The sequence below is a fragment of the Paroedura picta genome, chromosome 10 (genome assembly GCF_049243985.1).
Source record: "Paroedura picta isolate Pp20150507F chromosome 10, Ppicta_v3.0, whole genome shotgun sequence".
Classification (NCBI taxonomy): domain Eukaryota; kingdom Metazoa; phylum Chordata; class Lepidosauria; order Squamata; family Gekkonidae; genus Paroedura; species Paroedura picta.
In genome coordinates this window covers 77,620,713-77,645,554 of record NC_135378.1, presented here as the reverse complement: position 1 = coordinate 77,645,554, position 24,842 = coordinate 77,620,713, and the positions used below count along the sequence as shown (strand labels likewise).

Here is a 24,842-nt window from a genome sequence, read left to right as displayed (position 1 = left end):
TCAGCCTTGGTTTGGGAAATACCAGGAGATTTTGGGGGTGGAGAGGGCAGGGACCATTGTGGCACAATGTCACAGTCTGCCCCCCAAGGAGGCCATTTTCTCCAGGGGAACTGATCCCTGTCGTCTGGTGATTGGCTGTAAAAGTGAGTTTTCCAGGCCCAATCTGGAAGTTTGCCCCCCTGCTCAGAACACTGTTCTGAGGATAAAAGGGAATACCTCCATATCGGCAATTCTGAGATCTTTATTTAATGCACATTTAATCTATTTCAGCTCGGGATTCTACAAAAAAGGACTTCATTGGCTCTCGTGCCTTTAGCCAGGGCCAAAATAAAATCTGAAAACAAAATTCTCCACCGTTTTCTCCTTCTGAATCCTCCTTTGGCAGCTTTCTCGGGTTTTTTCAAATGCATCCTCATGGCCGGAATGCATCTACATTCTACAGAACATCTAGTGAAGAAGAATAAGCGTCAAGACTAAGAAAATCTGCTCAGCTAACATGGGTTGAGATCCAGGCTCTGATTCCGCTTCCTGGCTACAGCTCAAAGGAGAACTTTTTTCCCCCTGTGGTACATCCTTGTGAGAGGAAAACTAAAAACCCTTGGAGATTTTGGCCCACACACAGAAACTCTTCCTCGTGCGCCCATGTGTTATTGTTCCACTGCCCCACATATGGCTCAATTTCTTGCACCAGTGCTTGGCACTCCGGCACAGAACTGCCTGAGCTGTTTTTCCTCTTTTGGTGGCAGCCCTTTGAATACCAGCCAAAGGCTATTTTTTTTCGAGGCCTGCATGTCGACTACAGGAAAAGCGATCTCTTTTATGGGACCAGCTTCTGTTGTCGTAGAAGTATGCAGGCACTTCAAATTACAGGCAGTCAGGCAGTCATACGAAAAATGAGCCTTCCCCACTTCACAAATGAATCGCAGACAAGCATCCTTTACCTTGCCTGCAGCTTGTCATAGCTCAGCAACACACACGCACACACACACAACACCCCCGGAAAACTATTTTTAGCAGACCACAGCCTGCCGTTACGATTTAGTCAGCATGTTATCTGACTGCAGATGATTTCTGAAGTGACTTTCTTTAAAGCAGATGAGGCTTTGAGCCTGCCAACAAGAAGTTCTGTGTACCTCCTTAATGCAGTACAGATGCCAAAGGGGGAACAAGGGGAACCTGGCTGGAGAGCATCGAATGGCAGATGATTCAGGATGGACAAAAGGAAATACTTCTTGACACAATGTGTGGCTAAAATGTGGAATTTGCTGCCAGGGGATGCATAGATGGCTTTAAGAGGGGTTAGGCAGATTTATGGGGGAGGGATCAGTGGAAGCTCCACACTCAAGGAGCAGTCAACCCCTGAATCTGAGAGCCAGGCAGCAACATTAGGGGAAGATCTCAGCCTCTGTGCCCTGTTGTTGGACCTCCAGAGGAACTGGGTGGCCGCTGTATGAGACAGGATGTTGGGCTCGATGGACCACTGGTCTGACCCAGCAGGGCTCTTCTAATGTTCTTATGGGTGAGCGACAGGGCTGGTTTATCCATGTAGCGCGAGCAGCACACATGATACAGGCCCTGAACTTTCAGGGGTCCCACAAGATGGATCAGGGCTGTAGCCTCTCTCATTTCCCTTTTTACCTCTTTAAGTGATACCCCTTTCCACTGTGAGGGAACACCCACAAATCCTTAAACTGGCTGTGGTGCTACGGACCCCACAAATCTTGAAACCTCTCCCAGCAGGCCACCTAGTCCAGCATCCTGTTCTTCACAGCAGTCCCCAGACATCTGACAAAACAGAGACATTTCAAGGTATCTTGTTGCTCCAAGCAAGATACATAGTTCTGCCACGCCCACTCAACCGTTATCAATGCTTGCTTTATAGGTCTCCCAATTCTCTTCTGAAGAACTTTGTGCATTTCAAGTGCTCAGTGATGTCATTTTCACAACAGCCCAGCAAGACTGGCCAGAACATAAGACGCATCTGTCACATAGATTACATTGCTCAGATCAGTAACGACTACTTTAGCAGACCGTGACTATCTGAGATCCTTAGCTGGAATTGCCAGGGATCGAACCAGGGACCTTCTGCTTCACGCAAAGTTCTGCCACCAAGCTGTGGCCCCTCCCAGAAGAGCAGAATACAATCCAGACATTGGACAACTGGCCACATTCCGGGGGAACTCCTAGTGCCTTTCTGCATTTGGCCTGAACCTCTTTTATCATGAATTAAGACTGCTTACTCAGGTGCAGTTAACACAGTGTGTGGCTTGGAATTGGGATCCTCCGTGGTGTGGGTGGGTGGACTAAGAAACTTGAGTTCAAATCCCTGTTCGGCCATGAAACTCTTTGAACTTGGACCACCACTCTCTTGCTTGTTCTCTCTCTCTCTCTCTCTCTCTCTCTCTCTCTCATCTCCCTCCCATGTTGGTTGCAGACGTGAAATGAGGGTGGCCAGAACCTTAATATACCACCCAGAGCTCCTTGAAGGTACATGAAGTGTGCTTGTGCATGAAAGCTTATACCTTGATTAAACACTTTGTTGGCCTTAAAGGTGCCCCTGGCTCTAGCAGAATTGGGGAAAGAGCTACAGTAGAACAGAGAGGAAGCCAAACAAGGGATCATGTGAACATACTGGGGAAAAAACAAAGGCGACATAGTTAGTAAAAGCATCAGTACTACTGCAGGTGAAGTAGGCAAATGTCATGTATCCCTATGGCAACACGCACATACCTTGGGGTCTAAAGGCAGGCCAAATGAGACAGAGACCTTTTAGAACGCTGGTGCTTGGCCACCTATGGGTAGGAAGACTCGAAGCTCCGTAGCGGAACGCCAGCTCCTCCTGCCGCTCTCCCTCCTTAGGTTCTCTTGTCTGCAAAGCCTCCGCTTCATCTGGAGTTCAGCAAAAAGGCAGCACAGGGAGGGTCTGGAGTCCCAGCTTCACACCTGCCAAACAGTCGAGAAACCAAGAGAGGTTGGTTGAAGGCCCTCCAGGTGGCCGTGCAGGAACAAAAGTCCACCCACCCAACCCATGACAAGGCCTTAATAATCATCAAAGCATGGAATAAAGCACTTTATAGCAGGGGTAGTCGACCTGTGGTCCTCCAGATGCCCATGGACTACAATTCCCATGACCCCACTGGCAGGGGCTCATGGGAATGGTAGTCCATGGACATCTGGAGGACCACAGGTTGACTACCCCTGCTTTATAGGACAATATAAGCCATCCCTGGTCAACACATTTGCAGTTGAAATGCAAAGGGAGCTATTTGTCATGAAGTATGATCTGGGTATGATCTCAAATCAGCCCCATTCCACGTGGGTTTGGGGATCCGTTTGTGAACAATGGTCCTTCACATCTTCCTCCTTTCCTTGTCCCTTCCTGCGCAGGACACAACTGAAGGTTTTGTAGTATTGGAGAGGACAAGCCACATCCGTTCCCATCCCAGCCAAACAGGGATTAGTCATGATCTCCAAAGGAGGTCACGTTGAAAAGTAGGTCTGTGCAGACATTTCTGCTTAGGAAACAACTTAAGCCAGGCATGGGCTCTTTGTTCTTCAGGTTTTATTATCAGCAATAGGTGAGCTGGAAAGGGGGTTTGTTATAAAGATCCCAGGTGCTTGCATCTGAAATAACTGAGGTCCAAACTAGACGTGACAACATTCACAGGTCGGCCTCGTGGACACTGCTGCCATTTTAAAGAAATTTCAAAATGCCACAAGGGCTTGATGGAGTCTGCAGCCCAGCAGACTGTAGCACCCTTGATCCCCTCCCCCTTTTCCTGGCCTTTTCAAGAGCCGAAACAGCTGTGGGGGAACCACCATTTCAGCACCTGGGAGAGGGACACAAGACTCCCCTCTCTCTGCCACACTGCATTTTTGCATCCCTTTAAAAAGGTGGTGACATCTTTGGTTCGTGCCCATAAATGCAAGGCCCAGTGTGATGCACTGGTTAGAAGTGACACCTGCAGCATGGCACCCTGGCATCAGGACCCCACTCAGCCAAAGGGAGAGAAGAGGAGTTGGCTTTTTATGCCTTGCTTTTCACTACCCAAGGGAGCTTCCAAACACCTTTCCCTTCCTCTCCCCACAACTAGAAACCCCAGACCCCTCAGTTTTACAGCTCCTCTCCAGGCCACAGAGATCAGTTCCCCTGGAGAAAAGGGCTGCTTTGGAGGGTGGACTCCATACCACCATGCTCCACTGAGGTCCCTCCCCATCCCAAACCCAAGCCACTACCCATTCCACCCCCAAAGTCTCAAGGGATTACCCAACCCAGAGCTGGCCATCCTACCCACAGCAGACACCCTGTGAGGCAGGTGGGGCTGAGAGAGACAACTGCTCTCTGAGAACAGTTCTAAGAGAAGACTGACTGGTCCAAGGTCACCCAGTTGGCTGCATGTGGGGCATGTGTGGGACAGATCAAACCCAGTTCTACAGATTGGAATCTGTTGCTTTTAAGCATTAACCTCTGCTGACTCTCAGTGGACGAGAGGTCACAGGGCAACCACAGCCCCAGCCACAAAGGCGTCGTGAGAGCAAAAGCAGAGGGACGCCGCGATCCTTCTTTCTCCTTCTTGAAGAAAGGGCGGGATTTAAAAGATGGGAAGACTGCCTGATAACAAGTGAATGGAGGAGATGAGCTAAGGGGGAAGGCAGACGAGTGAGCTTTATCTGTGCCAAACCTACACCCGGCCTCAGTGCCTCGGAACATCCAAAGGGATAAGCAGGGTGGGAAATCCCTTGGTAAACCAGGCTCGCAAGGTGTCACACTTGAAGAGGTCCCTTCCCCACAGCACATCCGCTGCCACGCTGGGGGGAACCCAACCCAAATCCTTGCTCTCGACAAACAGCCCGCTCCTGTCTCCCCGCAGCAGTTCCTCCCTCGGATTCATGGGCAGACGCTGACAAGTCCCAAAACAAGCCACGTCTAGCCTTGGCTGCCTGCAGGGACATTTATTCAGACAGAGGGGCCTTTGAGGACTTGGCACAAAGGCACAAAGAAGGGAGAGTATGACTAAGCCCTCGAGGCGGAGAAAGTTGGAGGAATCGGGAAATGGAAGGGGAGTAGGGGAGATAAGATTTTGTCTTTTTTTTGAGCTGGGAACAAGACACGCAGCCTCCTCCAAATAGAAAATTCAGCAACAGCTGGCCACCTCTTGAGCAAGAACACATCAAATGGTGTGATACCGTATCCATCACTGATCTAAGGAGGTCACAGAGCCATGGTCACCGAGCAATGCTATGTAGAATGCTATGAAGCCTATCCTCTAAAGCAGCCATGTTCTCCAAAGGGATTGATTTCTGTAGTCTGGAGATAAGTTGTAATTACAGGAGATCTTGGAGGTTGGCAACCCAATATTCTACAGTTTCCACCCGTGGAAGCTACCAGTTTCTCCAAGTGGAATGGATCTCTGTAGTCTACAATTCGAGGAGAACGCCAAGCTCCACCTGGAGATTAGTAACCCCTTGGTCCCTTCTATCATGAAAGAATCACACTTCATTGTCATCTCTGAGAGGAGAATGATGAAGAGAAGTACTAGGGAACATCTTGTGGAGCTCCCCCAAACCAGGACATGACAGTGGTATGTATAGAGCCATGGAATGTTCCCTGCCAGAAGAATGTGGGTCTGAATCCCAGACAGGGTGGTCAACCTGCCAGTAGGGCTTAGAGGCCTTCCAGGATGACCACTGATGGCCCCATGGCTCAGTTCCCCTGGAGCAGCCTTTCCCAACATTTTTATCACTGAGAGACCCTGAAACATTCTTCAGGCAGGGGCTCCTGGGAAATGTATTCCATGGACACCTAGAAGTGGAGCAATCATGCAGAATATGGTTGGAAAGCAGACCTGAGGACACTCTGTGGGACCCCTCCCCTTCCTGCCACCCCCTACAGGCCCATCATTGGCCATGGAGGGGGGCAGGGCAGCATAACCATATGCGTCCATATCACCCAATATATGGTTAACTGATTTTTAAAATATTTTAACATTTAATTAACTCCCACCCATTCAGGGAAACCCTTGTAGGGCCATCAAGAAAATCTGCCTTGGAGAAATGGCTGCTTTGGAAGGTGAATTCCATGGTATTATGGACCAATGAGGTCCCTCCTATTCCCCAAAACCCCACCCTCCTCAGGCTGTATCCTCTAAGCCAGGGGTAGTCAAACTGCGGCCCTCCAGATGTCCGTGGACTACAATTCCCAGGAGCCCCTGCCAGCATTTGCTGGCAGGGGCTCCTGGGAATTGTAGTCCACGGACATCTGGAGGGCCGCAGTTTGACTACCCCTGCTCTAAGCGGCCAGGTAGTTCCCAATACAGATTTGGCAACTCTATCCCCTCCCTTGCTATGTTTCGCCTAAAAATTTCGAATACGGTGATCAAGCCATTCACCGCCCTCTGGGACCAGCTGAAGGTCAAATCACCTTGTAGATAAGCATTAAGGAACTCTGGGCTGAGGTTTTTTTCAATACTTGAATGGAAATAACCCCCTTGAGCTTTCCTGCTGCAGAAGAAATCCATTCATTATTTCTGCAGAGACTCCTTTCATGTTGCAAACATCATTAATGACAAGAAATTGGATTTGGAGAAGCAAACAAAGAAACAAGTCGCTTTCCCCTCCCGACCCCCCCCCCCTTTTGCTTTCTCCTAGCAGGAGCACGTAAAATACTCAGCTAAACATCAGCACAGGATGACTCTGGAGGGGAGGGGAGGGGGGGGCTTGGGGCTGGGGCTGGGGCTGGGGCTAGGGGGGGCGGGGAGAAAAAGAGTGCAAATCTAGAAATAGATTCGATAACGTAATAAGTGGGTAATAAAAGCATAACAACAATGCACTCAAGATAAGGTTTGTTTTCATTGCTGTTATGCCACCCGCGGTCATATCTTACAATGGCTCCCAATTTATATGCTGTTATTGCTCATTCAGAACAGAAAATGGGGGGAAAAAAATAAGGAGAGGAGAAAACAGACGTGGTGCACAAAAAGCAACCCCATGTCTGAGCGGCTTATCGAGGAGGCTTCATTTCCACGCTTCACACAAACACGCTGGAGTAAATGGAATTTAGCAGAGGCCAGGAGAATTGTTGCGTCGTAAAGCTGCGGTAACGGAGAGTCGGGGCGGCTGGGCAGAACACGTATGCGTAGTTGGCTGCTATACCAAGAGAGGGGAAAGCCACGGCTGACCCTGCTTAGCATCCAAGATCTGATGAGATTGGGCTATCCAATGTTGCCTTCCCTCCTGGACTATAAATTAAATATGCAAATATAAATAAGTAATTCCAAAATAGCACAAACACTGATCCCCGATACCACTCATTCATCTGCAAGCACAGCTTGTGTAGGAACAACCCCCTGAACAACTCTATATTGCCTTCTGTGTTGCCTTCCTCCACAAAGTCTCCTTAGGTGGTCTCCAATCCAAGCACCAACCCTACTTTAGCTCCCAAAATCTGATGGGATTGGTCCATGATGCCTTCAACATAAGTACAATTTGCCAGGTGCCCCAGGATGTCCCTCCAAAAGTGGGACAATCTGGTCACCTTAGGGAAGTGTGTGATGCAAATGCTTTTGAAAACTATCTGTATCTGTAGTCAGGGGAGAGTGAATATTGGCCAGAGATCAAAAGGCCCACTGATACTTTCTCTTGCCCCAAGCAACTGATTTGGTCAGAGGACACCAGGGAAATCCATACTATGCACAGCTTAAAACATCCCATTCCCCCAAGACAGGGCTGTGGAAATCCCACTTTACAAAATGATGAGAGCTTTCCAGGTAACCGGAAAACATTTAATATTTGAATTCCCTGGAAGACAACCATAGAAATCATGTCTTCTCAAAGGCGATGTAATTTTAATGACACGACGGACTTGACTGTAAAACCCTTCTGCTGGAAAATATGCCAGCTGGGTTTCTTTAAAAAAAAAAAAAAACAGAAAAACACATGAAATGTGATATTATTTACACTGCAGCTGAATTTTAGGAGACAGCAGTTATTGCTGAGAATAACAAAGCTGATAGGAACTGAAACAAATATTCATGAACTGTTGTCTTGCTTAACAGCACACTAGTCTAAGTGCTGCACTGCATTTCTAGGAAAAAATAAGTCTTCAAATCTTAAAAAAAGGGGGGGAATGATATTGCTGTAATAATATATATTTCAGTAGAGGAGCTGGAACATAACTGGTTTTTTTTTTTTAAGCGTTAGCATTGGGGAGTCCCTGTTCTTAAACATAATGCCATACAATGGAAACTTTCTTATTAATTACCCTGGAATTTCCACAGTCAGATTTTCCCCATGCTAGTTACAGGAACCAAAGGCTACATTTACATTCAATGTTTGCTGGGGATGTATTCCTTGAGCGGTTACTCCAGGAACTTCGTTTAAATGCGGTGCTGGCAAAGCAAAATCAGTCACCTTATGTGAGTGTCCTGCATAGTGCAGGGGGTTGGACTAGATGACCCATGAGGTCCCTTCCAACTCTATTATTCTATTATTCTATGAGGTACTCTGCACTAGCCCAAAATCTCATTCAAACTGGATAGCTAAGCAAAGAATTTTTGTTTATTTGTTAATTGTTTTTGCTGAAATATACCTTGTTCTATATCTTGCTCAAGTGGAAATTCAAGACAGGATACGGTCGTGTTGACTTAGCTCAAGAGCTACTTGGGGTGAATTTGATGTGTTTCCACAAGTTCAAGAGCTCTTGCACAAGTGGAATTATCCCATGGGACCCAGTCCAAAGACCCATGTTCCTAAAGCTGGAACTCTTGAACTCAGAGGGAATGAACACAAACAAACCACAAGATTAAAATTCCCAGTGAAAAAATAAACCACAGTCCAATACCGCATGAAATGTCAAGTGACACTGAACTCAGAGGCACAAAGAGCACTTAACTCTATAGTGAACTTCGTAAAAGAGAAAACATTATCCCATAACTATCCAACAGTATCTGTTGAAAGCTCTCCCAAGCTAGATCATAATAAGCTACCTTGTACTTTCTTTTGAAAGTATATAATGATTCCTAAGATCACTATCTCCAAGAACTGATGAGGCGGGACTTCCCTTTGCAGAAGCCATGTTGGTTATCCCTCAGCAGACTTTGTTCATCTGTATGGCTAATAATTCTATCTTTGATTACAGTTTCTACTAATTTGCCTAGAACCGGCATTAGGTTAACTGGCCTGTAATGTCCTGGTTTACCTCTGGACCCTTTTTAAAAATCAGTTTAACACTTGCTACTCTCCAGTCTTGTGGTAAAGTGGCAGAATTTAGTGATAGGTTACACATATGAGTTAGCAGAGCAGCTGACTCATATCTGAATTCCCTAAGTGTTGTATATGTGGATTTCAAGATACGTTGAGCTTGAGACTGGGATCCTGCACCTTCACTTGGGAATTGCCAGCCGTGGGCTCTTAGCCAATCATGGAACAGATTTATAGACCAATCATGGGTTAATGGCTAATCATGTGTCTTGATGGGAGGCTTATGTACCTAAGTTCCACAATTCTTTGTCTGGTTCTAGTAAAGTGTTTGGAGCTGAAGTGTCCATGTCTTCAGTGAAACCACAGATTTAATACTAAGGCCTCTTGAGTGTGTGTCATAATGACCTGGAGACTTATTGGGTTTTAATTTCCACAATAGGTCTAAAATTTCATTTCTCATCACCTCAGTTTGATTCAGTTCTTCAAACTCCCTCCTCGAAAATAGTAGCCGTGGCATGGGAACATGCCCCAGACTTTCCACAGTGAAAACATAGGCAAAAACATTATTGAGCTTCCCTGCTATCTCCCCATCTTCCCTTAGCAATCCCTTTATTCCTTGGTCATCCCAAGGCCCGACTGCTTCTCTGGCAGGTTTCCTGCTCCAGATATGCTTAAAGAAATATTTATAGTTTGTCTTGATTCTTTTAGCTATCTGCTCCTCAAATTCTCTTTTTATATGCCTAATTATTGATTTGCATGGCCTTCTCTGTTCAGTTCCTTGTGGCAGACCTACTTTTTAAAATCCCCTTTACTTTTTATAGCTTCCTTGACGTGCATAGTTAACCAAGAAAACATTCTTTTAGACGTGGCAGTGCTTTTCCTAACCTGTAGAATGCATTATATCTGGGTTTCAATTAGTTGTGGCTTTAGACAGCTTCCTAGCATCCTCAAGGAATTAGACTTTCAGTTTCCTGTTAACTATTCCCTCATTTTTTGTAAAATTCACTCTTTTGCGATCAAATGTTACAGCTTTGGACTTTCCACTGAGCCCTGCTCAGAACCGATTCAAAGATCACGACTCCTCTGGTTGCCTCTATGACCAGTGTACAGTCAGCTACGATGTCTAGGAATCTCATTTCTACAGCATGACTCGAGCTCATGTTTCCCCAGTCAATACGAGGGTTGTTGAAGTCTCCCAGGGTAATAATATTATTTGCTTTAGGCACCTTCCTTCTTTCCTTCTGCATCTCAAGAGCAGCCCCAAGGGTTTGATCAGGTGACCCACTTATAAGTAACTTGCATTTCCTACATTGACCCCACTTATAAGTCACTGTTAGGGCCCATTATTTCTACCCATATCACTTCTGTTCGAGCTCATGGCAAACCACTGCATCCCAGGTAAGTCCAGGAGAAGATCTAGCCCCAGGCACTGCTCAGCACTGTGATCAGTATGCACGCTCAACACTGAAAACTTAAAAATTTGCCCAGAGACACTGCTCCCGCTCAGCAAAACACACTCCATAAAAAAAAAAAATAACACAAAAAAATCAATGTTGCATTTAACTACTCCGGCATTTTGATTAGGCCATTATTTCCCATTAACTAAGAATTAATGCATCTCACATCAACGTTAAGATTGTTTTGAAAAAAAATTATCAGCCAGGAACTGCCAAAGCTGATGAAACATAAAACATGTGTAAGGAGATACAGCTGCTGCCAAGCCATTTGGTATGCAAAAAAGAAAAAAGGAAGAACAGTTTTATTGACAGAGAGTGAAAAGGCGACACCTAATCATGACTCCACTCTGAATCGGATCCCGGTGAAGGATAACGCACAAGTAGGAGTCCACTCAGACATTACTGGATGAGTACAAGAATTGTTTCTCTAGAGCAGGGGTAGTCAAACTGCGGCCCTCCAGATGTCCATGGACTACAATTCCCAGGAGCCCCTGCCAGCATTCGCTGGCAGGGGGCTCCTGGGAATTGTAGTCCATGGACATCTGGAGGGCCGCAGTTTGACTACCCCTGCTCTAGACCCACGCTGGCTTAGTAATGTCTATAAAGTCCAACATGAGTTGGCAAATGTAGAGGCTCCTTCTTTTGTTTGCATCAAACGCTTCAAGGAAGCCAGTCACGCTGCTATGGAACAGAATCCAATCGTTCAGCAGATTGCACCATGCCTCTTTCCAGTTCTGATTCACTGGAGAGTTGCAGAGTTGCAGGGAAGCAAAGGGCAGCTCCAAAACAACTAACCATGTGTCAGGCCTCTGTTTTGCGTGGTGACCAGCAGCTGGCCCCATTTGCAAGGTGGAATCTCAGGAATTGTTCACAATACCTGCAGATTTCCATCTCAACTTAGATGATACAATCCAAGTGGCTCAAGACAAGTAAAGTTTCTAGTCCTCGTGAAGCAACAGCTTCAAACGGACCCTGTGCATTCAATAATCTTTGCCTTTCGATCAATGACAAAGCAAGTGGTAGTCATGAACTGGGTAGAATTCACCATCCTGATTCTGAGGAGGTTCAGTACATCTGAGTTACAAGACTCCTTCCCCTGATGGGCTTTTGCATCTTTGATATATTGTGAGCCCTGAGGCCTCAGAGGACAGACATATACTGCAAACCCCCACAATCATCTCATAGCTTGGCACTGCCCTTAAACCCTATTAAGGCCAGCATTCAGATTCAGTATAAGACAGTTTTTATGTTCAGCTTAACTATTGCCCTAGTCCTTTCCAAAGATGATTTTTTCACATTCTGCAGCATGCTGCTAAGTGCTGACTAAATAAAGTGTTGCCTATGCATTTTTGGGTGGTTCAAAATGGCCCCCTTGATACTGGGGAGGAACCTTATGCCGAGGTTACAAATAATCAAGGCTCAGGAATTTTAACACAGCACAGCGACATCTAGTGGTGGCAACTGCAATAACGTCTCTGACAGTTGCTAAACACACATTATTAACCCACGGAAGATGATAGGATTTGGAATCCCTTTGGCAATTACTGGAGTACATACTGGTCCTAATTATAAAATCAAAACGTGGTGTGTTTTCTGTGATCTAAATATCATTCAAAACGACAAATAAGAGGAAGGAAGGAAGGAAGGAAGGAAGGAAGGAAGGAAGGAAGGAAGGAAGGAAGGAAGGAAGGAAGGAAGGAAGGAAGGAAGGAAGGAAGGAAGGAAGGAGAAATGGCCAGGGGAGATACAGGAAGGAAGGAAGGAAGGAAGGAAGGAAGGAAGGAAGGAAGGAAGGAAGGAAGGAAGGAAGGAAGGAAGGAAGGAAGGAAGGAAGGTGGGGTGATATATCTAAAATGAAGCTTTTGTGAATCTTGTGTATAAGAAGCACCATGTGAGCTCTGCAAACAAATTCTATATCAAATATTCTTGCATAAATTAGGCTAGAATCTGCTGGTAAGTGCAGCATACGAAAGCATTCAGGAACTTACGGCGTCCGAACTCCGATCAATAAACAGATGAGCATTTATTGATAACCGGAGCCAAGTTTAGCGGCTGACACAATGACAGTGCTATCAGAAGGAAATTATTCTTAAATGGGTAGTCTGTAGCAGCAAAAAATTTTAAAAGTGACAAGTGGCACTTCAGAATCTAAACAGAATGTATCCTAGAAGAAGCTTTTGCAAGTCAGAGCTGACTTTATCAGATGTACGAGAGGAGAAATACTTCCAGCATGTGGGGCTTAGCTGAGAGCAACCAACCCCTGGCACGGGCAGCCGTGGTGGGTGGCACACCTGGACAGGGATGGGGGACCCACAATCTTAAACAACTGATTGACTATGTCAGTTTTCATCTGCCTTTCCCCAACAGAGTTCAAAGCAGGTCACGGTGTTAACTTAAAAACATCATAAACACACTATGATAAGTAAACAGCAGAAAACCTACACAGGCTGGTTAATCTAGTATTCATAGTTTGTTTTATATCCTGCAATTGGTTTTGTGTCTCAACAAGAAACGCAGACTATAAATTTTTGGTGTAAAGCGCCGTCAAGCTGCAGCCGATTTATGGCCACCCAAGAAAGGGGCTTTCAAGGCCAGGGAGAAGCAGAGGTTTACCTCTGCAGAGTCTTCCTTGGTGGTCTCCCTTCCACGTACTGACCCTGCTTAGCATCAAAGATCTGACGAGACTGGGTTACACAATGTTGCCGTCCCTCCTGGACTATAAATACAAATAAACAATTCCAAAATAGAAGAAAACATTGATCCCTGGTGCAACAAATACATCTGCAAGCACAGTTCTTGTAGGAATGCCCACCTGAACAACTCTGCAATACACAGAGGTGACTAAAAGGCAGCCATGCAGGGATTGTTCTGAAATATCTGAGTGCCTGTTCCACCAAACTGAGGGGCCATCACTGAAAAGGCACTGGGGGGGAGGGCATCAACAAATTCACTTGCCTAGAAAAAGGAGTATGACTCCAGCTCCTACAGCTCAGCGTGACCCCATCTCTCCAACGCCATTCTCATGGCATGTAGCAAAGTACCCTTTTTCTGTATCAGTGGCATCATCTGGTCGGCAAAGGAAGTCACTTTCGGTTCACATGACAAAGGCAGCTTCGGTTTACAGTGGGAGGGTGGAAAACTCATGACAGAGATGCTCTTTGCAGCGGCATTCAACATGCAGATCAAGTCTCAGCATACGGGCGGCAAATTAAATCTGCATTAGGCAGCCATCATCTCCCCGGGATACAGTCCCTGCACTTTGACGATTAAGCCCACCTACCCAATGAAAGCAGAACAGCCCTGCGGATGGCATTATGGGAGACGGTCTCCTAGCACCTAAACCAATTAATTTTAATGTTTTTCTTTTTAAGACGCTACTTCCCCATCCTTGTTCTTCCCATATGATTTATCACCTAGGTTTCAACGGCATTCAACGGCAGCATTCGCAGGGCGGTAATTAATATTCCAGAAAAGCAACGCCGGCTCGCTTGGATCAGGAAATGCAAAAGACAGACGTTTGGCAGCCCTGCCTGAAGTTCACTGCCGATGTCAGCCACATCCAAGAGAGCAGACAAGGCAGCCTTTCTCGTAGCCGTTGAAGCGGGACCGTGAACCGTGAAAGAGTCTCGGGCGCTTTTTCCTGCACTCCGATGGTTTTGAAGGAAAGCTTTTGTCTTTCTGGAAAGCCTTGCAGAGGTACAGGAAGCGAATGCTAAACCCTTGATCTGGTGGTGCTAATGCCACAGGCAGCGGAGAGTGGCCAGTGTGGGTGTCAGAATGACACGGGGCTTAAAGGGATCGGGCATCATTCGAATCCACGCCGGTTGTCAACTGGAGAATCCAGAACCACAAGTGGGTGCAGCACAACCCATTCCTAAAGTGGGACTCAAGCACTGTTACCAGATTCAAGTAGGAGGAAGAAGAAGAAGAGTTGGTTCTAATATGCCGCTTTTCTCTACCCGAAGGAGGCTCAAAGCGGCTTCCATTCGCCTTCCCTTTCCTCTCCCCACAACAGTCACCCTGTGAGGTGGGTGAGGCTGAGAGAGCCCTGACATTACTGAAGAAGAAGAGGAGTTGGTTCCTATATGCTGCTTTTCTGCGGCTTACAGTCGCCTTCCCTTTCCTCTGGCCAAGTCACAATCTACTTGGTTGGTCACAACCAGCTTACAGCAAACCCAGCAAGGGGCTGTCAAGCCAAGTGAGGAGCCAAGGCGGTTTGCCATTGCCTTCCTCCTCTGCAGTTTCTCCCTCGGTGTTCCCCCGTCCAAGCACCTGCTTGGCTTCGAGATCAAACTATAGTGCACCATTCCAGGTGCAGATTCAGTTATTTAAACTACAAGCAAAAGGGGAAAGTATTCTGGTGAAAGAGGAAAGTTTTCAGTTTAAAAAAAAAAATGGGTCTCATGGTGCAAGTTGGGGCTAAATGCTGACTTTGTTCAGCAGATGCTGGCCACGATCCCTCTAGTCCAAGTCTTTATTCAGCACCACATGAGTCTGGAACCATAAGCACCAAAGAAGCAGCTTCAAGTGACTCTGTTGGATGGACCACAGGGTACTGAACTGGGTGCTTTGCAGGTCCTGCTCTGGTTCCATCTTTCTTGTACCTCTGGCCAGAAGAGGGGACTTAGAAGCATTTCATGCCAAGTGGCGGCTCCTAATCTGGCAAGCCTGCTCTTCCACATGCAGCCAGCTGGGAGACCTTGGGCTCGTCACGGCCCTGATAGTGGTGTTCCCACAGAGCAGTCCTGTTAGAGCTCTCTCAGCCCCACCTGCCTATCTACACACACACACACACACACACACACACATGTGGAGCTGCCATATCTAGAATCATAGAGTTGGAAGGGGCCATACAGGCCATCTAGTCCAACCCCCTGCTCAACGCAGGATCAGCCCAGAGCATCCTAAAGCATCCAAGAAAAGTGTGTACCCAACCTTTGCTTGAAGACTGCCAGTGAGGGGGAGCTCACCATATATAATGAAGAAGAACATCTGCCTATCAAGGTCACAACTGAGACCACAGTAACGTGGCCCCTTCATCCATCCATTACCAAAGCTACACGGGGAGGAAATACATGGAAATCCAACCACGCCTCTGGGAAGCCTAGTCCTCTGCATAAACTATGCAAGTAGAAACCCTAAAAAAAACCAGGTAGATTCATGCATTGGGGTACAGCCGTTTCAGGTACAGCTGTTCCTCAGCTCGCTTGGATGTTTCCCTCACAATGTCGGGAAAGTCTGCCTCCCCTAAATTCTTAAACTCATGCGCTGCACTGGGTGGGGGGGGGGGGAACAGAGCTGCTGAACTCCCTTTGCCGCAGAGCCGGCCACGTTTTATTGGTAAATGAAGCACTCCTTTTATAGTTTGTAAAACACTTCAGACTCATTAGGCGTGAAAAGCTCCTGTATAAAAAATCTTGGATATTAATCACAGCCGTTTGCCTCCAAGTTTCAAGCACTTCTTTGCCGGAGTTTGAACTCCTTTTCCTATCACCGCCTTGAAATGAGTTTGAGTGCAAATGAGATGCGGCTCTCGGATTCAAAGCTCGGCTCGGGAGAGTTCACGGCATCCTCGAGCCCGGCAGGGAATCCATTTAATTCTCACATTTGCGGCTCATCCAGCTCCTTACGGTGCACAGAGCAGCATACATGGGAAGGATCATCTCACTGTACCCATACCATGAGTGGGAAACTGGAATGCCTGGCGATAACGGGGCACCTCCCAGCATCTTGATTCGTTGCTTGCCGGCACTTTAGGAGCCAGCAGGAGGAAACAGGGGCCAACATGTAGCATGCAAGGGTGGTGCTCCTGTGTTTACATCAGGTGCTATGGTTAAAAGATGGGCTTTTAAGTGCTGGAGGGTCCACCGACATCAGCCTGGCAACACAGTGGTAAATAAGGGCAAGAAAATAATGGGTTTCCATAAAGCGAACATGGTTTATAGTGTGGCGTGTATAGTGTACCCAGAAGATTGTCCGACAGCCAGGCAAAGAACGTTTGGAGGTGGCTTGCACATCAGGATCCCCTTGGTGTAGTGGTTAGGAGCGCAGACTTCTCATCTGGCGAACTGGGTTTGATTCCCTGCTCCTCCCACGCATGCAGCCAGCTGGGTGACCTTGGACTCACCACAGCACTGATAAAGCTGTTCTGACCGAGCAGGAATATCAGAGCTCTCTCAGCCTCACCCACCTCACTGGGTGTCTGTTGTGGGGAGAGGAACGAGATGGCAATCATAAGCCGCTTTGAGACTCCTTTGGGTAGAAAAAAGCAGAATATAAGAACCAACTCTTCTTCTTCTTCTGCAGTAATATCAGGCCTCTCTTAGCCTCACCTCCCTCACAGGGTGTCTGTTGTGGGGAGAGGAACGAGATGGCAATCATAAGCCGCTTTGAGACTCCTTTGGGTAGAGAAAAGCAGAATATAAGAACCAACTCTTCTTCTTCAGTAATCTCAGGGCTCTCTCAGCCTCACCCACCTCACAGGGTGTCTGTTGTGGGGAGCGGAAAGGGAAGGCGACTGTAAGCCGCTTTGAGACTCCTTCGTGTAGAGAAAAGCGGCATATAAGAACCAACTCTTCTTCTATTATCCTCTCATCCAAAGCTCAGGGCATGCCAACTTTATGACAGCATCTAAGACTTCAATATACAGCAAAACACAACACCAAATGGGTTAGTGCCTTTGGGGATTCCTTCTTCATCATGGCCAATGATTGTAGAGGAAAGGGGTTGCACTGGCCACCCTCTGAAAATGTTTCCCATAACACAACACTCTGTTTGCATGTGCTTGAAATTCTCCTGGCCTTTGTGCACAATGGCACAGTTCTTGGGTGGAGGAAGGTGCATTTTCAGTGGCAGCAAAGAAGGCATTGTCCTGCCCCAAACCTTGCTCTGCCCAGGCTTTACCCTGATATTTCCAGGTATTCCCCAACCCAAAGTTGGCAACCATGACCCTTTCACAAGACATCTTCCCTTTTGTCTCATAATACCGCAAGAAAAGGATGCTGGAAGAAGCAACTGAGGCCAGAAACGGGCGTGTGTCTGTAGGAATGAAATCCAGTAGTTATTACCAAACTTGTTAAGGTCAAATTCTCTCTCTTTTTTTTTTACGTTGAATCGCAGGAGAGTTCATCCCTCCTGCACCCCAAAAGTCTGTAGGGCACAAATGACTTTTCTGATCGTCTGTGGAAGAACACTTATTGGACGTTCCCCCTCAGCCTAATAAAACCAGCTCGTCGAATGACATTATAAATGTCAAGCAGGAAAGCTGAAATACTACAAATACATCTCTTTATTTTACTAGACTCTAAAAGCGCAACCTGTATACAGTTTAGTGGCGCTTTAAACCTGTTTTTTTTATCACGGTAAAACTTGCTGTGTTAAATGGTTCATTATCTGTTTCATTTAGAGCTCTGCCAATAAAATATTGTTGAGGGGAAGAAAAAAGAGATTCCTCGTTTCTTGTTTATGTTTAATGAGGTGTTCTTTTTTGTTCTCCGGCACGCATGCAGGTACAGCAGCCGAGGTCAGGTGAATAAAGTACATGATGAAAACCGAGGCACTTCATTGCAGTGGCAAACCTGGGTAACGGCGCTTCATGAGCCAAGGGTGGTTTCTATAAGAAGAGTTCCAGTAGGGCTGCGGATCTGATCCACCTGTATTTGGGCGTGGCTGGTAATGTACAATAATGTCCAGAGGGACGGACCAGATCCAATGGGATTAAATTAATTCAAAAGAAATTCCGTCTAAACATCCGGAAGAAGTTCCTGACAGTCAGAGCGGTTCCTCAGTGGAACAGGCTTCCTCGGGAGGTGGTGGGTTCTCCATCTTTGGAAATTTTTAAACAGAGGCTGGATAGCCATCTGACAGAGAGGCTGATTCTGTGAAGGCTTAAGGGGGTGGCAGGTCACAGTGGATGAGCGATAGGGCTGTGAATGTCCTGTATAGCACAGGGGTTTGGACTAGAAGACCCAGGTGGTCCCTTCCAACTCTATGATTCCATGATTCCATGATTCCATGATTCTATGATTCTATGAACTGGCCCCGGAATTTTTTATTTAATCTATTTTTCCCTATCCTTCTTCTAAGGATCTCAGGGTGGCATATGTTGGTCTCCCTTTCTTCTTTTGGCTAAAGATCACCCTCCAAATTTCACACCATGATGATCATCATCTGGGTCAATCAGTCGCGAATTCTTCCTGAAAACTAAAGTGACTGAACAGAACTTATTTAGTTTGGTCACATGACGAGAAGCCAGGACTCACGGGAAAAGACAATAGCGCTGGGGAAAGTTGAAGGCCGCAGGGAAAGACGCAACATGGAGTGGATGGTCTTAAAGGAAGCCATAGTCTTCTGCATGCAAGACTTGAGCAAGGCTGTTAACAACAAGACACTGGGGAGGCTATTCTTTTTTTATTCTTGATTTATTTCTTGGAATTGTATCCTTCTCGCCACGGCTCATAGCCATAAAAACCAGCACAGTCAATAAAACAATTCCAATAAAAACTTCAATTTACAGTAAATAAAATATATGTAAGCTTCGTCACATGGTTTTCGTAATGGGGGGTTGCTGTTATATAGAAGAGGGTCCATTAGATGGTAACAACATTCTGGCCTCAATCGAATGCCTGGCGGAAGGGCTCCGTCTTGTAGACCTTGTCGAACTTGCTAGCTCCGACAAGGCCCTTCGTTCTTCCAGGAGCTCATTCCAACACGTAAGGGCCAGGACCGAGAAGGCCCTGGCCCAGGTTGTCTGTGAAGAATTGAAGAACAAACAGAGCAGTTTGATGTTTAGGAGCATCACCTGTTGCAGGCTTCATTGGTGTGAATTTAAATGTGTTTATATCCTCCCTTTCTTTCTCTGTGGAACTGAAGGTGGCCCAGATGGTGCAATCTCTAGAAAACTCTGCAATCAAGCTTTTAGAGGTCTCCTATCCAGGCATCTGGCTGTGTCTTTCAGGTCATTCCCAGAGGCCATCTATCCATGCCTCTGAGTTGCTGGTCTAACCTGAATAGATCTGGCAGGCCTGAACCTGTCAGAACTCCAAACTTAAGCAAGGCTGACCCAGGCTACTGTTTAGATGGGAGACCTCCAAGGATCTGAATGGTGTTCTTCCAAGGAAGAAGAAGAAGAGCTGGTTCTTATATGCTGCTTTTCTCTACCTGAAGGAGTCTCAAAGCAGCTTACAGTCACTGCAATCAAATCCAGCTCACCAGATTAGAAGTCTGCACTCCTAACCGCTACACCAAGCCGACTCAAGTTCTGAGATGCCACTTGGAGACTGGCACCTCTACGTAATGCAAACGTTTTGGCCCAAATAGAGGTGCCCGATGGTGGAGGAGGAACCTAGAAGACTGCTCGTCCCCACAAGCCTTTTTATGCACAAGAGCATGACGGACTGTCATGCTACCCTTTCCTTTCGCTGGCACAACCCCATGTGAATTTTTCACATTTTTCACAGTCAGAGTAGTTCAGCAGTGGAGTAGGCTGCCTAAGGAGGTGGTGAGCTCCCCCTCACTGGCAGTCTTCAAGCAAAGGTTGGATACACACTTTTCTTGGATGCTTTAGGATGCTCTGGGCTGATCCTGCGTTGAGCAGGGGGTTGGACTAGATGGCCTGCATGGCCCCTTCCAACTCTATGATTCTATGATAGAATACTGGGAGTGCTCTTTTATACACAATGCCGAGGATAATACGGAGCCTCGATGAAGCCCGAAAGTTGCTGATCAATGCATGTGGCGTATTGCCTCTTTGCATTAGCGACTCTCATGCCTGCTCCATTAACGGTGTGGCGGCATTTGCAAAAAAATATCAGCAAGCTGCACCGAGGGAGGACTTTAAACTTGGAAATGGCAGCCACCCGCGGATGCACAGAAATATTCTTCTCCCTCTCACCTCCAGACTCCCCACTCCTCATTTCCAAGGCAGCCTCCACTTCCCCAAGTAGCTATTTATGATAGCTTGGCTTCTCCACCCTCCCCGCCTAATTTCTCACTGCGTGACTTAATAGATTTTCTCTTCGAGGATGATTCTTTATTCCTTCCCTGCTGTGGAATGTTTTTCACAGAGGCAGACTTAATTATTTATTCCGCACCTCATGCTGCAGCACAAGATCGGCCGTATTTCTTAAGGTGGTTGGTTGATGATGCATCTTTTCCCTTTGCTGACGCAAGGCGACAAGGGAAGTTGGGGAGGGGGTGTTTAATGGCGGGTTTGGGGGTTCTTTAAAAAATTAGAAAAAGGCCACACTTGCAGGCCGGCATTAGGGATGCCGGTCCCTAGGTGAGACTGGGGATCCCCTGGTTTTGTGGCTCCTCTCCAGGCAACAGAGATCAGTTCCCCTGGAGAAAATGTCTACGTCACCCCAAACCTGCCTATCCCCAGCTCCACCTCTAAAGTTTTATTCATCCCTCTCCCAAATGAAGAACTTTCCTGAGCAAGACCCTTGTCTCCACCAAGGAGGACCTGGGCTGGTTGGTCTGTTTGTGTTTCTTGTGGCTCAGAGTTGGCCACTAGGGTTTCTATGGTTGGCTTAGTCCCTTTCAGTCTTCTGACAATTTGGGGTGATGTTTGGGATTTTCCCTTCTCTAATTTTGGACAGAAAGCTCTTGTATGACCCTCTGGCTGACAGTGATAACACACTAACCCTCCCAGTCTGTTTTGTGGGGGAACGTCACACCTTGGAGGGTTCAGATTAGATGACTCAGTTTTTCTAGATGGGAGGTGGAAAAAGTGATTGGCAAGATGGCGGAAGTGTGGGAAGAGACCCCCCCCCCAAGTTCCCCTCAATCTAATCTAATAGTGGTGGCTTCAGATACTGTTTTTTTGTTTTGTAACCCCAAGGAGACATCTGAATTGTGAGGGAAGTTGCCTCTAGAACTGTTCTTAAGCCTATTCGTTGCTTCAGTTCTTCAGATTTTGTGCCTTTACTCCCCTCAACCCATCTATTCAAGGTTCTAGCTCAATGACAACCTAGGTGGCCACATGTTTCATCTTGCTTTCTTTTAATTTCCCTAAAGACTTTTCCACTTTGTTCTCACTTAGGGATTCCAGCCTCCAGGTAGGACCTGGGGATTCCCTGGAGTTACAGCTCCTCTCCAAGCAAAAGAGATCACGTCCCCAGGAAAAAAATGGATGCTTTGGGGGACAGACTCTATGGCATTGTGCCCCACTGAGGTCCCTGTTCTCCCCAGGCTCCATCCCCTACTCTCCAGGAGTTTCCCAGCCTTAATCTAGAATCCCTACTCACACACCCCATCTATGGCAGGAGGTCTTGGGGGACCTGGCATCCCCATCAACCCTTCAGTGCCATTCCTCATGAGGGCCAACCCTTCCCTCCCCAACACCTCCCCATCCAGTCCTCCAGCTAATATGGCAGATAGCATCTTGTCCACACACCAGCCTCCCAAGAAGAAGATGCAGTGGCCAAGAAGCTGCCCAACAACTGCCAGAAGAGGCAGCCATTAGAACTCCTAGAATCATAGAATAATAGAGCTAGAAGGGACCTTCTGAGTCTAGTCCAACCCCCTGCACTGTGCAGCACACTCACAACCCTATCGCTCATCCACTGTCACCTGCCACCCCCTTGAACCTTCACAGAATCAGCCTCTCTGCAAGATGGTTATCCAGCCTCTGTTTAAAAATCTCCAAAGATGGAGAACCCACCATCTCCCGAGGAAGCCTGTTCCACTGAGAAACTGCTCTAACTGTCAGGAACTTCTTCCGGAGGTTTAGATGGAATTTCTTTTGCATTAATTTCATCCCATTGGTTCTGGTCCGTCCCTCTGGGGCAAGAGAGAACAACTCTGCTCCATCCTCTACATGGCAGCCTTTTAAATACTTGAAGATAGTTATCGGATCCCCTCTCAGTCGCCTCCTCTCTTGGCTAAACAGACCAAGCTCCCCCAACCTTTCTTCATACGTCTTGGTCTCCAAACCCCTCAGCATCTTCGTTGCCCTCTGGCAATCATCCCCCAAAGTCCCGCCTCCCCTCCAGGGCTCTGAACCAATTGCCCCCTGTTTTAAGTGTGCCGTCTGCCAGTACATGGAAAGACGATTATTACTCTTCTATGCCATTGCTTAGAGTAGCGGTGGGCAAAGCATGCTGCTGGTAAGAGGCCGCCTGCCATAGTAGGAGGCCTGGCACCGTAAAAGCATCCATTTTTGTTACCAAATCAGGAAGCAGATGGACGGGGAGATACGTCATCACAGTATAATGTCCAAACCGTAGTAGGGAGCACCTCAAGCTTTTTAATTCCAGTGTCTACAAGAGCAGATGGCTAAAGAAGCATGTTTATCTCCAGAATAATTTTAATAACAGGTTGCGTTGGGGGGAGGAGGGTTCTGTAACGTGGTGCGTGTAGGTATGTCATATAACTGATAAAAAGAGCATCTGGACAGGAGGTTCACAACGCCTTGGGGAGCCACACGGACTGCAGCTCAGCATCCAACTGTTAACGCTCTGACATGCCTAGGAGATGAAGCATCGTTTGTGAACCATTCATCCTGCAGGGGCAGCGTAGGATGTCGAAACACATGCTCCTTGTTTGCCTTCACGTACCCTGGACTCATCCTCCAGTCCCGTCTGTCGCTCAACTTTCAGAATCCCTGGGAACCGACCAACTGCCTCCTGACCTTAAAAAATGATTCAAATGCTACCTTTGCTGCAAAGGAACAGCTGTAGCATTCTCCAGACCCACGCCACTCCATTTGTAAAGAGGCACGGCGTGGGCGGGTAGGAAGATGGTTATTTCTCATGACACTGGCAAGATGGCGGAAGTGTGGGAAGAGACTGTATCCTAGAATCATAGAGTTGGAAGGGGCCATGTAGGCCATCTGGTGCAACCCCCTGATCAATGCAGAATCAGCTTAAAGCATCCATGATGAGTATCTGTCCAGCTGCTCCTTGAAGACTGTCAGTGAAGGGGAGCTCTCCACCTCTTTAGGTAGTCAATTCCACTCCTGAATTACTCTGACTGTGAATTTTTTTTCCTGGTATCTAGCCCATACCATTCTACATGCATTTAAACCAACTACTGTGGATCCTATCCTCTGCTGCCATCAGGAACCACTTCCTGCCCTCCTCCAAATGACAACCCTTTAAAGCCATAAATGGGGCAATCCTGTCCCTCTCCACCTCCTCTTTTCCAGGCTGAACATTTCCAAGTCCCTCAGCCTTTCCTCATAGGGCTTGGACCCCAGGTCCCAGATCACCCTTGTCTGTCTCCTCTGAACCCTCTCAATTTTGTCCACATCCTTTTTGAAGTGTGGCCTCCAGAACTGCACACAATATTCCAGATGCACTCCGACCAATGTTGTGTACAACAGGACTATAACATCTTGAGACTGTGATGTTATGCTTCAGTTGATACAGACCAAGACTGCATCTGCCTCCTTTACTGCTGCATCACACTGTCTGCTCATATTTAGCTTACAGTCCACAAGTACCTCAAGATCTCATCCATATTCACACTACTACCAAGAAGTGTTTCTCCCATCTGGTATGCCTGCTTCTCATTTTTGTAACCCAGATGTAGAACTCCGCACTTTTCCTTATTGAATTACATCTTGTTCTCATTTGCTTACTTTTCCAGCATGTTCAGATCTTGTTGATCTGTATCTTCTGGGTATTCACTAGTCTTCCCAATTTGGTGTCATCTGCAAATTCAGTGTCCCTCTACCCCCACATCCAGTTCATGGATAAAAATATTGAAAAGGAATGGACCCAGTACCAAGCCCTGTGGCACCCCACTGCTGAATTCCCTCCAATCTAATGAAATACCATTCATTACTACTTTTGGGGAGAACCCAAAATCTAGTCATCCACTGAGTGTGATCTAATAAGCCTGTTCCTCCTCTAACCCTGTCCTCCTCAAGGTCCACTCCAAAATCTCCAGGTATTTCCAACCTCAAGGTGGGAATCCCACAAAATGAAGGAATTTTTGTTTGGACACTCTCTCTCTCTCTCTCTCTCTCTCTCTCTCTCTCTCTCTCTCTCTCTCTCTCTCTCTCTCTCTCTCTCACTCTCTCTCTCTCTCTCTCTCTATCTATCTATCTATCTATCTATCTATCTATCTATCTATCTATCTATCTATTTGATTTCTATACCACCTTTCCATATGTCTCAGGGCGGTTCACATACAACATGGGGGGATACATGGAACGATTTAAGCCTAAACTTAAAAAATAAA

General features: G+C 46.9%; 1 protein-coding gene across 5 annotated transcripts in view; it reads right to left on the bottom strand.

Moving 5' to 3' along the window:
* Positions 1-24,842, bottom strand: part of MAPK10 (mitogen-activated protein kinase 10) — a 216,222-nt gene that overhangs the window by 158,681 nt on the left and 32,699 nt on the right. For all 5 annotated transcript variants that reach the window (XM_077300996.1, XM_077301000.1, XM_077300999.1 and 2 more), the window contains exon 2: positions 2,731-2,943. The gene's annotated coding sequence lies outside the window, so the exon portion shown is untranslated. The remainder of the gene's footprint in view (positions 1-2,730; positions 2,944-24,842) is intronic.